At 41.1% G+C, this 16,173-nt stretch overlaps 1 protein-coding gene across 2 annotated transcripts in view; it reads right to left on the reverse strand.

Moving 5' to 3' along the window:
- Positions 1-15,966, reverse strand: part of PCGF3 (polycomb group ring finger 3) — a 98,118-nt gene extending 82,152 nt beyond the window's left edge. Inside the window, exon 1 of one of the 2 annotated variants that reach the window (XM_034773191.1) lies at positions 15,791-15,966. The gene's annotated coding sequence lies outside the window, so the exon portion shown is untranslated. The remainder of the gene's footprint in view (positions 1-15,790) is intronic. The other variant, XM_034773190.1, reaches the window with a different exon arrangement.
- Between the last annotated feature and the right edge of the window lie 207 nt (positions 15,967-16,173).

Here is a 16,173-nt window from a genome sequence, read left to right on the forward strand (position 1 = left end):
CTGTAGGTTACAACTCCTGTGGGTCAAAACACCATTTTCACTCCCTGCCCCAGAAGCAGAATAATTGTAAAACCACCACAACCATTGTGTCTATTTATAAGGAACGCCTTTTTCATGGCAGGACAACATCACAGGTTGATTCTCTCTCCCCTACAGCGCTAAGGAGCACTGCAAAGATATCGATACACCTGTCAGCCTTCCACAGAAAGGAAAGAGCTACCAACAGAGAGCACAACCAGAACTTGTGCTCCTTTTTCCCCCACGGCCATGACCACATTCCATCCCCTGACACACACAAGGTGCACATTTTGGGCTGGTCTATGCTTAAAGCTATGGCACTATGTGAAAAATCCACATCCCAAGTGTCACAGCTATGCTGGCTGAACCCCCCATGCAGATGCCACTACACTGACTGATGAATACTTGCAATGGTGAAATCTTCATTTTTCATGTGACACTTGGGTATTAAACAGGAGCAACTGCTCTTCAATTAAGCTAATTTTGAAGAACAGCATGAAAGGCCTAAATTATTATGGCTGGGTATCAAGGTCAGTGGTGGTCTCAAAAAGTCTCAAATGCACAAATCTCAGTGTGGAACCCTGGCACTCGTGTAATTCAATGGCATATTTGATTTTGAAAATCTTTTAAAAATAGATTTTCTCTATTTGTGATGAGCACAAATCTTTTTTTACCTTGCTGCTTAACTCCTGACGAGGTTTATATTTTACTTCAAATGGACTCAAGTTCCAAAAATAATTTTTAATTGCTTGTTGCCAATCACTTCATTCACCTTCAGGGAAGGAAACTGATTACCAGTTATCTATGTGCGAATGTAGCCAACACTAATTTCACTATTGATCAGCGACTTTCACATTTACTAGTTAGAATGAGAAACGAGCACCTCATGAAGTGAACACTAGACTAGAAGCTGTGCCAGTTTTACATACAACCATATAACCACATGCCATGTCCACTGGTATTCTAGAAAGTTAAGAGATTCTAGCAAGCCAACTAGTCACAAAGTCAGCCCACAGCCCCCGTAAAGAGCCAATGATAGTAGATTCCACCCTCTAGCCCACTTCTAATTAGCAATACCCAACTCTAGGTTTCAGACAGTTTTTATTGGTTTCTAATAGGCTTAACAAGAACCTTAATGTCGTCATCCCTTCCCTTCTAACTTTGAGGATAGTTTAACTAAGCGGTCAGCAACCTTTCGGAAGTGGTGTGCCAAGTCTTCATTTATTCACTCTCATTTAAGATTTCACGTGCCAGTAATATCTTTTAACGTTTTTAGAAGGTCTCTTTCTACAAGTCTGTAATATATAACTAAACTATTGTTGTATGTAAAGTAAATAAGGTTTTTAAAATGTTTAAGAAGTTTCATTTTAAATTAAATTAAAATGCAGAGCCCCCCGGACCGGTGGCCAGGACCCTGTCAGTGTATGTGCCACTGAAAATCAGCTCGCGTGCCATAGGTTGCCTACCCCGGGTTTAACTTCAGTCAATTAATGGAAATGTGCCCATTCTAATGTGCCCATTCTCAAACTTCAATAAACGTTGTTTTCATGTAGTTACTCCATAATGATATTCAAAACCACCAAGAAAATCCCCAGAAAAAGCACAGAAGACACTAATTTTTACCCAACCTGAGGAAGCAGCACTGGAGAAGAATGAGGATGGAGTAGATACAGGAAAGAAAACAGATGGAGTAGAGGTTCCCAATTCATGATCTGCAGAGAGCTGGCTGCTAACATGTTGCTGACCCTTTGTTCTATCTGATAAAAATTGAACAGATGGGGAAGATGATGATGAAGTGAAGAGCGAAAATGGATAATGTGAGTAACTGTTTGAAGGGACAAAACACAGACTCTAAAGACAACTTTAAAATACATGGGAAAGTAAGAATGAAACTTGTTCAGCCCCTTCATATACAAATAGGAATATTTTAGTGTATTAATTTGCCAGTGTCACAAACACAATATTACATGGAGACATAAGCCAACTTCGTGTGCAGCATAGAATCTCACTAATTCACAATAGTGATTGAGAAGCCTATTGAAACTAGCAAGTAAAGAAAAGAGCAAAATGATCTATCTAAAAGTATATTTGATAAATAGTTCAACTTGGTTATGTTCCTTTCTCATGTATTATATATGTAATACACTTGGAGGTATGAAGTCAATTTGAGAACTTTTGACACTATATAACAGCTTTGTTGATAAGTAGGTAAGAGCCACCATTTCCAGTGTGCCAATTAGCAAGGTTCTGCATATACTGTATATACACACCCAGTATTTGAACTAAATGTTGGATGGAAGGGATTTCCTGCATTCTGATAGGGTTCATTCCTCTGTAAAGAATCTGACACTCCATAACATAGATGATGTATTCTTAGCAACAAGACCCTTCTAAAATCCAATTGTTTGCCTTTGTAGTATAGTATCCTATTATTTCATGACAGGTACTTTCTAAAAGCATTCTTGGGGAGATTAACCCTGAAGCCTCCCTACTGGCCTTCATTCCTCCCCCACTTCAAAACTACTCAGTTCAAACACTGGATGAAAATGAAGGTGGTAGACATGAGGGGGGAGTTGGTGATTTTTAAATGTAAAGATGCCAAAAACTAATGCAGTCCCTTCAGTGGTACTCCAATGGTAGAATTTGGATCCTGGCTGTAAGCTATCAAGTACCACTCTGGCTGATCCATTTGTGCCATAAGGCAAAATTTGAAATATCAATCATTATGCTCAGCTTATACAGACAGAATGATCCAACATACCCTAACTCACAGAAACAGTTTACTTACCTACGTGTAGCCGAGTTACGTTATTCATCTAGTGAGATCTCACTTTACTGCATCAGTCTAGCCTTTTCAAACTGAGATATGTTTCCCTTTCATTCTATGGCTATCCATAAAGGAGACCAATTGTTATACAGAACTGCCCATTTAATAATTTATTTAGACTAAGTATAATTTATGTCTATCCTTGGAGCTTATAAAAATATGAAGTTATTTAATGAAGCAAATGTTTGCTCTCACGAAGTCAGATAGTGGAACTACTATAAACCTAGAGTTCCACCAGCTGTTAGAGTTAGCTGATCCTCCAAGGCGGCCAGAAAAGATCACAGATGCTCCAGAGCTGCAAGTTGCATTGTTGGTTTTAGGGGCAGGAAGACATGTTTTATCAACATATTCCCCTTAAACCACACAGTGCACTTTTTTTTTAATAAGTTATGTTGAGAAATCCACTTGCCCAGGCACAAGTGGTAAAACACATGCTTTGCCTTGTAAGTGAAGTGGGCCTAAACTGCTCCTGCAGAATGTAAATGGTTTCTAGCTGCAAAGGTAACTATCCAGATGTTACATTTGTTAGTCTCTAAGGTGCCACAAGGACTCCTCGTTGTTTTTGCTGATACAGACTAACACGGCTACCCCTCTGAAACTTATCCAGATGTTAATGGTCTCGGTTTTTAATTTGCTTTCTTCCCAATATAGCGCTGCTCACCATGGTATCTAGGCACTGATGTCAGTCCTCAGTCTGGAGACAAACAGCGCCAGTGCATCTACTGCTTGCTGCTTTCCCTAAGCAGAGGCGGAGCAAAGTTAACAAAACACCAGTCAGATTCTCAGCTGCTATTCAGAATGCTGTGGGCAACAGTGAAACTAACAATATTCATGCCAGTCTCGCTTAGCTGCTATGTGAAGAAGCTGCAAGCACCTAAAGTAGGCACTGGGAGTTGTTCAAAGACAAGATTTCCAAAAAAAGAATGATAGTGTTGCAGAGATGCACCAGTCCCAACAGGTCAGGAGTTTCAGGTCCTACCAGTTGTTGTTGTTCTTGCACCAATGAAGTACCCTCTACATTTTGGTGCACAATGCCTAACTCCTGCTTTTTCACCCACTCTTTTTGTGAAAAGCTGTGACTGCTTAGAATTCTACCGGCCTCTGACTAGTATGTTATTCCCAAAGGCTAGCTGAAGTCTAGTAACTTTTTCCTGCTTTGCCCAGACACTACCAATTATTTAAAAATAAAACAAAAACAAACCTTTCAAATTAATTCAAAAATATTTTAATACTGAGGGAAAAAACTTATGTTATCAGATTTAAACCTACATCTAGCCACAAAATGAAAATTTTCATTTTACTTTTACAATCTTTGCTGTTTAAATTGTTTTAATACAAACATTTTTCCTTTTTCTATTTGAATCTACAGTGAAATAATGACGCTGAATGACAATGTCTATGGTAACAAATGTCAGCAATAAGAGAATTATGACTTAATTGAGAGATCAAATAGAAATGAAATTGAAATGAAATTAATGGAGATATCCCATCTCCTAGAACTGGAAGGGACCTTGAAAGGTCATCAAGTCCAGCCCCCTGCCTTCACTAGCAGGACCAAGTACTGATTTTGCCCCAGATCCCCAAGTGGCCCCCTCAAGGATTGAACTCAGAACCCTGACTGAAGAAAACTATTAAAATAGAAACAGCAGTAGAACAAGATAGATCTGAAGATCTGTATGAGGGATATTTTATTATTATTATTTGTTTTAGGTTGAAAGTACCTCTTAAAATATGACTTGCACATTGTGACAAACAGAAATTTATAGTTATCCAACATTGCCACTACAGCCAGATTTTTTCCTTGTTCTTTGTTGGATAACCTTTTGGACCATTTTGTTATAACGTGAAGTGTTAAAAAGCTAAAAGTTTGGATGGCTGGTAGGAGCGAGGATCCCACTTGGGAAGCCACATGAACAAATCTACACCAACATAATTTTCTTGGCCTTCATGAGTCTTCTTGAAATCAAGTGGTAAGCGAACCTTAGTAACACACAGGAGAGTAGATACATGAAAATTCACTCACTTTGGCTGGCTAAAAGCCATCCCAGCTAACCCCTGCATAGTGTGTACTGCCATAGGAAGACTCCCATGTTGGTCCAGACCAGTGAGCCACAGTCCTGTATCCTTGTCTGACGATGGCCAATACAAGATGCTTCAATGAAGTCGTAAATCATCTCATAAGGGACAATTAAGCAATAACCCACCCAGAGAGGAAAAGTCTTCCAAACCCCAGGCAGTTAGTGTCTGATTTATACCCTGAAGGATGAGGATTTGTGAGGAGGGGCCTCTAGGTATACAGTAATATAAATACAAAACTAGTTAATAGTTAAATCCAAACTTTTTGACAGTGTACGCAACTCTGATAGCATCCACAACTTGAGTTAAGAAAAGCACTTCACAGACATTATACAGGTGGGTTGCATCAGTTACCAGGAGTGACACAAATTCCAGACACAATGACAGTTCACTCAATTTATAGATCTTTGGGAGGGAGAGGAATGGCGGGAGAAAGAGGGAAATGCTTCATAATCAGATTATCTGAAACACTCAAATTTTGGTAGCCACCCTAACCTGAAGTTTGAAAGCCGTACAAAAATGTTAATAACTTGTTATGTGCTTTGGCCAAAGACTTCTAAATTCTAAACTAATTTTTAAAGAAAGCTGAGCTTTTGTGAATTTATAGTTCTTATCTTGGCAGTCTAATATCAGAAATACCAGCATCATAGGTTGGGTCAAACAGCAGGGCCAGTTGGCACCAGTCACCTCTAAGTCAGAGAAAGGTATAGCCATTGTTTTATGTTACATTACATCCTTCCCATACTAATGTTGGCACATAGGACAGAAATGAGTCTCTTTCCATTCTTCTCTGTCATTTGCTGCTGCTTCCATCTGCTCTAATGTGTTGACAGAACAATCTATCTTCTCCCTGCTAGGAGTTCTTCTTAACTGTTTCTCTTGGGCACCCTTGTTTCTTCACAGCAGTTGGCTTCCATCTGACAGCTTAATGTGAGAGTCTGTATGTTGGCATCCGGTGTACGTCCCAAATACATCCAGCACTTCCTTGTGATTCTGGTGGAAACAAGCTTACTGGTTGGTGATTTCTCTGTTCTCTCCACAGGTACTGACGTCTTGCCAACCAATGTAGGAACTTATTTTCAAAGCTTCTAGTTTTCTGTCTCTCTCTTTGGCAGATCTCCAGCTTTCGCAGCCATATGTTAGCACTGAGATTAGTTTGAATTGCAAACTCTCAGTTTTGTTCTGATGCTCTCTTCCCCTCCTCCCCCCTCCCCAATATATTAAGTTTAGTAAATGCTGTGGATGCCTTTCCTATCTTTGATGTCACTTTCTTCTTAAGATCTGTTGACCAATATGTTGCTCCCCAGGTAGATGAACTGTTCTACTTTCTTGATATTTTTGCCTTCTAGTGTGATGTTACTGCTTGATGTCTGAGTTTCAAAGATGTTTGTTTTAGCATAATAAATTTTAAGCCTGGTTGACCTGCAGTTTTTGCCAGCTTGTCTGTCTTTGGCTGTAACTTTCTGGGGGTGTCACTCAGTAGCACAATATCATCAGCAAAGTCTAGGTCTTCTGGGCATTTGCCATATGCCCATGATATACCAGTGTTTGTGCTGCTAATACACTTAGGCTTGGGCTACATTACCAATTTATTTCAGTAAATCCACACCCCTTTGTGACATAATTATACCGACCTAACTCCCAGTATAGGCAGTGGCATGTCGACATAGCTACTGCAGCTTGGGGAGGTGGAATACCAATGCCAACATGAGAAGCTCTCCCATCGGCAGAAGCAGCACTTAGTGAAGACGCTACAACTATGCTGTTGCAGCGCCACAAGTGTAGACAAGCCCACAGACTCAGACTTTAAGGCCAGAAGGCACCATCATGATCACCTAGTCTGACCGCCTGCACATTGCAGGCCACAAAACCTCACCCACCCGCTCCTGTACTAGACCCATAACTTTGGCTGAGTTACTCATGTCCTCGAATCATGATATAAAGACTTTGAGTTACAGAGGCTCCACCATTTATTCTACTTAAGCCAGCAAGTGACTGATGCCCCGTGGTGCAGAGGAAGGCGAAAACCCCAGAGGATCTCTGCCAATGTGACCTGTAGAAAAATTCCATCCAAATCCAAATATGGTGATCAGTTAGAGCCTGTGTGCAAGACCAATCACCTAGACACCTTGGAAACAATTCACTGTAGATTCAGAGCCCTCCCCATCTAGTGTCCCATCTCTGGCCATTGGAGATATTTGCTACTAGTAGTCGCAGATGGGCCATATGCCATTGCTGGCAACTTCATTATACCATCCTCTCCATAATCTTAGCAAGCTCAGTCTTGAAACAAGTTAGGTTTTTTGCCCCCACTGCTCCTCTTGGGAGGATGTTCCAGAACTTCCCTCCTCTGCTGGTTAGAAACCAGCATCTAATTTCAAGCCTAAACTTGTGAGGACCAGTTTATATCCATTTGTTCTTGTCAGCATTAGTCCCTAGCTTACACATCTTCCCTCTCCCTCCCTCCTGTTTATCACTCATGTATTTACAGAGAGCAATCATATCTCCCCTCAGCCTTCATTTGGTTAGGCTAAACAAGCCAAGCTCCTTAAGTCTCCACTCATAAGGCAGATTCTCCATTCCGCTGATCATCATAGAAGCCCTTCTCTGCACCTGTTCCACTGAATTCACTTCATTATCCAGTCTATGGAAATGCCAAATAACAAAGGTAAAATGCAGTCGTGTTTCACACCAGTGTCCACACTGAACCACTCTGTTGTCTGGTGGTTTGCCCTTTCAGAGCACTTTGCTTCTCTATACCTGGCCTTCATGATATTGACAACTTTAGCTGGGATTTCATCAGACTGAAGACTATTCCAGAGTGTGGACTGGACATCGCTTTCTGTGAAAACTACTACAAAGTATTTTAGGAGAAGTGTCTCACATTTAATAGATGCTAGCCTACTGAGATTAATTATTCTCAATTCATTACAATATAGCAAGTTAGAGCACCTATTGGATTTGATTTTGAGAGTTAAAATATACTTTGCCAACTTTATCACAACCAGGTTGTCCTTTCAGAGGCAGCATTACTCGAACTGTGGGACACAACACTTCGGGAAAGCAAACCACCAACTGGGATGTGTGGAAGTATTGTGTAAGATGGGTAGGCCTTTAACACATGGCATGGGTGTACATTTTATTTATTTTCCTGAAGGGGGATTATATAGCAAGGGTTTGGGAAACACTCTGCATGTGGAAACAATTCAGGGTTCACAGCGGACAAGTAACCCATCACAAGATCCAAGTGCAATGCTTTGGCAAAAAGGGCTAATGTGATCTTTGGATATCTAAACAGGAGCAGGAGTAATGACCAGGCTTAGGGAGGTGATTTTACCTCCGTGTACAACATTTGTGAAATCAGTAATGGAACACTGCATCCAGTTGTGGGGTCCGTATTTTTAAAAGGATGCTGAAAAGTTGGGGAGGTTGCAGGAAAGAGCCACAAAAATGATTCACAAGCTAGAGTCAGTGCCTTACAGTGAGATTTAAAAAGCTCAATCTGTTTATTTTATCAAAAAGATGGATTATGGTGCATAAGTACCTTCACGGGAAGAAAATACCAGTTACTAAAGGGTCTTTAATCTAGCAGAGAAAGGCATACCAACAAATGGCCGGAAGTGGAAGCCAAACAAATTCAAATTAGAAATTAGGCAAGAATTTTCAACAGAGAGCGTGATTAATCATTGGCACAAACTATCAAGGGAAGCGGTGTCTTCAGATCAAAAATTCTGGAGCACAAGTTATGCGTCTCAAGACAGGGGCAGCTGCGTGAAATTTAAAGGCCTGTGATATACAGGAGGTCAGACTAAATGATCTAATGGCACCTTCTGACATGAAACGCTATCGTTGGAAGCCTCACTTCCAATGACCTGAGATACTTTGGGGTTTGGACTGGCCTAATCTGATGACAGTTCGTGAACAAAATTGTGAAAAAATAGATGGCACTGTCACAGCCAAAGTTCTCAACATTGGGCTTAAGAGAAATGTTGAACACATGCTGAGTACCCTGAAGCCTATTTCTGTAGCCTTGAACAAAATGCAGGGAAATAGCTGTTTTATTGCTGACGTTGCTGAAATTTGGAAGGAACTGAGTGAGATCTTAAAAAGAGAAATATGCAATGACAGAGTTAAATTACAAGCATTAAAAAAAAAAAAATGAACAGCACAAGCACTATCTCCAGCTCATTTTCTTGTAAATATTCTCAATATTCGGTACCAGGGTCAAACCTTAACTGCTGAAGAGGAGGAGTTGGTTAGGACATGGACATCCAGCAATCATCCCTCCATAATGCCAACTATAATAAACGTCAGAGCTAAGAGTGAACCGTTCAAGAAATATATGTTTGCAGATGATGTTTTAAAGAAAGTCACACCAGTGAACTAGTGGAAGTCACTTAAGCACTTGGATTCAGAGACTGTTGAAGTGATAATCTCACTTTTAACAGCAGTAGCTTCTTCTGCCGGTGTAGAAAGAACGTTTTCTTCCTTTGGACTAATTCATTCCAAATTGAGAAATCGTTTGGGACTTGAAAAAGCAGGAAAGCTTGTTTTTCTTTTCCAGATTACGACCAAACAGGAAAATGAAGGTGAAGATGACTGAGTTAGCTGCAGAAGCCAATATTTTAAGTTTCTCATGTTGACCTGGTTGACACAGTCTATTTAATTATTTTTTTAGAATATTTCATTTTAGTTTAACTATTTTAGTTAAATCAATTTTAACAAAAACAAACTTGTTTAAAAAACTTGTTTAACTAAATTCAAAAATTCATATGCTTGTTTTGTTAAAATATTATATGTTTGCTGTTGAAGAAAAAAAATCCAGAATACATAACGTTGTTGTTTTAGTTAAATAAAACAATTTAAATATCTGTCTGGTGATGCTCTCCTCCTAATACACATGGCAAGAAAATCCTCCAAATATTAATGATTAACCTGTTGAACTGGAGATAGTTCACCTCCCAATGACTTCATAAATATCTGCTTCAATTACCTTTGGTAAACAAAATAACCAATTGTTCCTTTTCTGATATAGCTGTAAAACGAATCTGAAAAGTTTTCAAAATAAATCACTTTAAAAATGTATAGTGTGTAAAACCTACATCTATCTCTGAGTTGTGAAGAATATGTATTAAGATTATAACAAGAATGTACTTTTATGTAGAAATCCATGATTAAATCGAGTCTTCCTGACTAGTGATTTAAATCAAATCCACCCTGATTACACCATGAAAAATGCCTTGCTCCTGTCTAATATGTTAACACACAATTATTTTGGCAATACAATGCACTTCAACTTAGTAATCAATTTACTCATAGCTTCAATTATGCCAATCTATGTACTTAAACCAATAAATGACTCCCACATATTAGGAAACATTATCTGAAGAAGTGAACCATAGCTTTTCTAGATAAAATATTTGAAAGTATAAGAGAACTAACTAACTTCAAGTTGTTCCTTCAGTTGACAAAATGAAAAGAGCATTGTAGAAGAATGATATTTCATATGAAAGCTGTGCAATCTGGGACACCGGCTGGGTTTACATATTGTTCTAAATAGGTTGAGGTTTATATTTGTACACGGTTAGATTATGTTTTTGATTGCACGCTGTTAGAGAATCTCTCAGAGATAATCTATTAGGCTAGGTCTTCCTTAATTTTAAATTACAGTCATCATTCACCTAAAATTTAGAATACATCCACTGCAATGGATATATGTTCTATTGAAGATACGGAAGTATCACATATTGAATATCTGGATATAAGAATAAGGGTGAAAAATTATTCATGTGTTAGTTAAACTGAGAGGTTTGTCGACAAGATAATCATTTGCAAGTCAGCAATTCAATGGTATTCACTTTTAACTAGCTGAAAAAAAACTTGCTTTCATACTTAATCAGCTACTGCACAGCAGCATCAGGTGTGTATTAAGGAATAAATGTTTCCCCTCTTAACAGAAACCAAGACAAAGCTATGCTATTTGTGAAGTGTAGACAATTATCCCCAAGTTCATCTGATACTAATGGAAGTTATTGCCACTGAATTACAAGTTTTAGCCTTAAAACTTTGAGACATTTTAAGGTACTGTCAGTGACAAGGTTAGAATATGAAAGGATCATAAAGTTATGTGTCAATAGCAGCTCAAACGCATGTCCATGGGGATATCATAAATTCACTTCCTGTCACTCTAGAGCGAGATAAAAATAATGATTTTGAGGTAGTTGAAAGAAATAAGGAAGGAACTTTCAGGTAAGAAGGCTTTTAAAACACACACACACACACACACACACACACACACACACACACAGAAAGACTATAATGATGAAAAGTACAAAGATGGGGAACTGCTACTTGGGGTTTCCTTGAAGTAAACTATTCTCTTGCGGCAAATCCACTTTTCAAATTAATCTTCTATAACATTTAAAAATGTATTTGAGAATATCTCCATTAATAAAACTCTCAGAAAACAAATAGGAAGGCTGCATTCCATTATCAAATGCTTCATACTATCATCAAAACAATGCAAATGCACTTTAACGTGTTTCATGAATCAAGTTCATTGCAGTACATACATAGGTAGATAACTTTCCAGAGTTTGCACACATCAGTGCAGCTGCTGATCAGAAGCACCTCTGGGGAAAAGCACCATTAGCACTAGTTCAGGTACACACAGCAACGCTACAACTGATTTGGTTATAGTTGGAGGTGGCCTTTTTCAATAAGCAAATACAGTAACTATTGTGTCTGGCAAGGGCTGACAAGTCACTTCAGGAACTGACAATTTTCTGATTTTCCCCTGAAGAGAATTTTCACTATTTTGCATAGTACATAGTTCTGTCTCTGTAGTTCCTTCAGAAAGGTTAGAGAACACTTACTCTCAACCAAACAGCAGCCTCTCTTGTGAAAGAGTAAAAAAGCGTCTGAACTATCAAGTCATTGTTTGCTTCTGTTTCACTCCCTCCTCCACACAAACTTAGCCCCAGTAACACGGGGGGAAGAATTCTAAACCTCTGAGATGACAGGTTTTGTTAATGTCTTCAATATCAGTCAATGTTTTCAACCCCATGAGTTCTCACCACTTTTCTCCATTTTTTTCCCCCTCTTGTTACTATGTATGCTGTGAACTTGACATACAGGTAGAGTATTAATTCAGAAATATGAGTTATATTTTCTTGAGTGAATCTAAGTATGGCAATGTTTCTAAACTGTTGAAAATTAGTACCATTGCACTACAGTACAAGAGTGTAGTGTATGGATTTCTTCTACCAGACTAGTGGCATCATCTCTAACAAAAAGCCAGTGGCATTTCACAACAGCTGGGACTGCTTTTGGTGCAAAGCAACTTTCTTTTATCCTCGCTAGTCTACATGAACACAGCAAGTAGAGAGTCTTTAAGCCAGTCAGCCTGACCCTTATTTAATTGCTTAAAATTTGCCTTTAAACTAAATTCATAGTAAAACCAGACAGAACTTTTGTTAATAAAAATGCAACACATAACTAGCAGATTCTGGACATTAACAGTATCTGCCCAGATCTGAACTTATTGGATCAGACTGAAGGGCAGCAAAGCTAGAGAAAACTAGCACAAGACAAAATTGACAGTGTATTTATACCAACACTACTGCATAGCCCTAGATGACATTCAGCCATTTTTATTAGTGATGTCAAAAACTAGTGAACATTCAAGAGCACCCGGAGGTGGAAGAGCTAAAAGTTAGTCATATATCACCAAGCACTATGTGCTCCAAATTATTAATAAATGCTTCTAAGTATTTCTGTACCAACTGGGCCACCTGCCCAATATCAAAGAACACCAGAAAATGCTGGCATTCAAATTCCTGCAAGACATCTTGCTCCACTGCATGTTTTTAAGATATTACAGCCTCAAAGACAACAGTTGATGGGAAGCAGATGATTACAGACTTGAATGGTTTTCAAAACACAGGTTCACATCAGTTCAACAGGTGACTTCTCCCTAACATCAATAAGCCAGTTGGAGTTTCCATGCAGAGATTTATTTTAATGTATTCCATGGGCTGTATTGTAGAGTCCAATTTTCAAAAAGATTCTAATTTTTCAGCCTTGAGTAACCACTACACTGTCCATTTTTTCAGTTAACTAAAATAAAGATCACCTAGTTTAAGGAGTCATTTGGGAACATAATATTGAAGTCCATTAAAGCAGAAATTTAATAATCAAGTATGTTAGTGAAGAAATAATATTGAGTAAGGTTACCTGTTTACAATACAAGTCTATTTCACATTTAGTGGACACAGTTTGGGCAGGTCTACACTACAACGGGGATCAATGCTCTGAGATCAATCCACCGGCGGTCGATTTAGCGGGTCTAGTAAAGATCTGCCAAATCTACTGCAGAGCACTCTCCAGTCGACCCCTGCACTCTACCCCCAACAAGAAGAATAAGGTAAGTCAACAGGAGATTTTTCTCCCGTCAACCCCCCCGCGATGTAGACCCCACGTAATTCGACCTAAGGTATGTCAACTCCAGCTATGTTATTCACATAGCTGGAGTTGCATAGCGTAGGTGAACTTACCGCGGTAGTGTAGACATAGCCTTAGTCAAATGAGTCTATGAGAATGCAGGATTAAGTTGATCAGAACTAATGATTATAGTACTGTACCTTGAGGTTCTGGTTCAGAGTTTATCTAGTAGTAAAAAACCTTCATACAATGGTGTTTAGTTTTATCTAGATAGGCATTTATACTGTGCTAGCATTCATATCGAATCTCAATCAGCTTGAAGACAACACAAAATTTAACAAGTATTCATCCTTGACTCACATGATCAGATTTGGCTAGATCAGTCCATATGAATAAAAAATTGACAGATTTTTGGTCCGATAAGGGCTTTGAAAAAATGCAATCTTTATACCAGCACCCAAATTTAAATCAATTAACTTTTCTACTGTACCTTCTGTAGAGCATGCTTTAAAAAGATTGGTATCCCTCATCCTATGGGGGTAAATGATCACTGACTTCTTCCAGTTCCACACAGAATGTATTCCCTTACATACACTTTTAATTAATAGGTTTTAGTGGGCAACTAAAGAAATTTAAACAAGGCCTTTCTATTAAGTGTACAAGTCATCCATTCCTAGAAAGGAAACTTCTCACCTGTGTCTTATGAATTACAAACAAACCTTTACAACGCACATCACTGGTTAAAACAGCTTTTTATTTAAATCAGTCACTGAGGGATCTTATCATATGGAACATACACAAACACTTAGCACGAAGAAAGGTTGTACTTAAGTCCTCAAAGTACATGGAACTGCCATTAATAATCTGAACTTCAGATTGTATTATAGTGTAGAACGAACATTGGAAGTGACATCTGATTTACAAGTTGTAGTATACATTGCACCTTGAGGTATACATGCCTATAAATTTGAAGAGTTTTTCTTATAAGGATATTTGTTTTTCTAAGAAAAACAAGTAGGACAGTTTGGCAGTAATAAAGCTGGAGAACATCAAAGTTAAAAGTTTTTAAAGGAAAATTCCAGAGCACAATGTGATAATTAAACAGAATCTATAAAGATTGGATTTGATATATTGGTAACCAGAAACCTGAGTGCAGAAAAACAGTTACACGAACCCTGGATTAAAGTTATGTTAAATTAGAAGTATTTAATTTTTCCAAAGTGAGTTCCACTTGCACTAGTAAAAGGGCATTCAAATAGTAATACAGTGTAAGTACCAAGACCTTTAACCATGATAGTATCAAGTTCATGAAACACTACATTTCTTCACAGGCCAGTCTGAGGTGACACTAATCACTTGTGGACTAAAAGACACTGCAGTGTGACTATTAAATTTGCACCTTGCTGAGAAGACACAACATTACAGTTAAAAACCACCAAACTAAACGGTGTAACGTCAGGCCATGAGAAAATATTGGCAAAAACAGATCCATTATTTTACCAATTGGTACCACTTCAGGTGATCCTTTTCACAAGCCGGAAAACCTATGAGCTATTCCAGATTCCTACACACACACACCTCATTCCCACACAAACACACACACCCCACTAAGAGCCATCACCCAGTTTAACCCCACTTCTCTCGATGACCCCAGGGACAGACATTTTTCAAATGATGGGTTTTTCTTAGCAATGTAAACCAACCCCTGATGGGGGGGGGACTCAGAAGGAGACTCCGCCAGCCCCCAGCCCACATCCCCCTCACCCTACCCAGACACACCTGAGACCCTGCACAACAGGGGAGTCTCTGCCAAGCTGGTGGGACAGAGGGAGCTCAGCCGGCTGGGGCCGGGCCCTCCCAGGACAGGCCGAGGGGCTCCCCACATGCCAGGCGGCTCTGCACACTGGGAGAAGGGGGGCTGCAGCGAGGAGCGCCCTGGCCATACAAAGCCGGGGGAGGAGGGACGGACAGACGGACACACGGGGATGGGGGTGGGGGGGATAGAAGCACAGACAGACACCCCCGCACCACAGCCGGCGGGACGGACGGACGGACGGGGGCGGGCTGGGGGGGGCGGACAGACAGACCGGCACAGCGGGGACGGACGAATGGACGGACGGACAGACAGACACAGCCGGGGGGGGGGTGCAGACGTCCTTGACAAACCCAGCGGCCGCTGCCGACACAGAAAGTTGAGGCGCCCCCTCCCCGGGCTGTGGGGGGCGGAGGGGCCGGCCCTGCTCCCTCCCCGGGGAAAGGCTGCGAGGGGGGCGGGGGGAGGCGGCGACTCCCGGGGGAGGGGCGCCGGACCCCCCCTGCCCCGCGCCGGGGGTCTCGGGGCTGCTCCCCGGCAGCCTGCCACGGCCCGGGCCGCCGGAGCGGGGTCAGCCCCGCGGGGGGAAAGGGGCCCGCGGGCCGGGCACTGACCTGGCGGCGCGGGGGCCGGGCGGCGGGGCGCCGTGTCCGCCCGCGGGGGGGCTCCGCTCCCTCCGACTCTCCCCCAAAAGAAGGAAAAAATTCCGGCCGGAGTTTAAAACAAAGAGGCGGAAATAGCCGAGCGGCGCCGAGCGCGGCCGAGCGGGGGCGCCGCGCACCAGGAGCATGCGCACTGCCCGCGCCCGCCTCCCCCCTCCCTTCCCACGCGCTGAGGGGAGGGGGCTGCGCTCGTGCTGCCGCCCGCGGGGGGTCGGCTCCCAGCCCCGCGCGGGGGAGGGGAGGTGACGTGACGTGACGTGACGTGTGGGCGCTGGGCGCGTTAGAGCAGCCGCGTGCCCCCTCCCCCCGTGCGGGGAGCCCTACCCTCCCCCCCC

Source organism: Trachemys scripta, chromosome 6, assembly GCF_013100865.1.
Source record: "Trachemys scripta elegans isolate TJP31775 chromosome 6, CAS_Tse_1.0, whole genome shotgun sequence".
Lineage (NCBI taxonomy): Eukaryota > Metazoa > Chordata > Testudines > Emydidae > Trachemys > Trachemys scripta.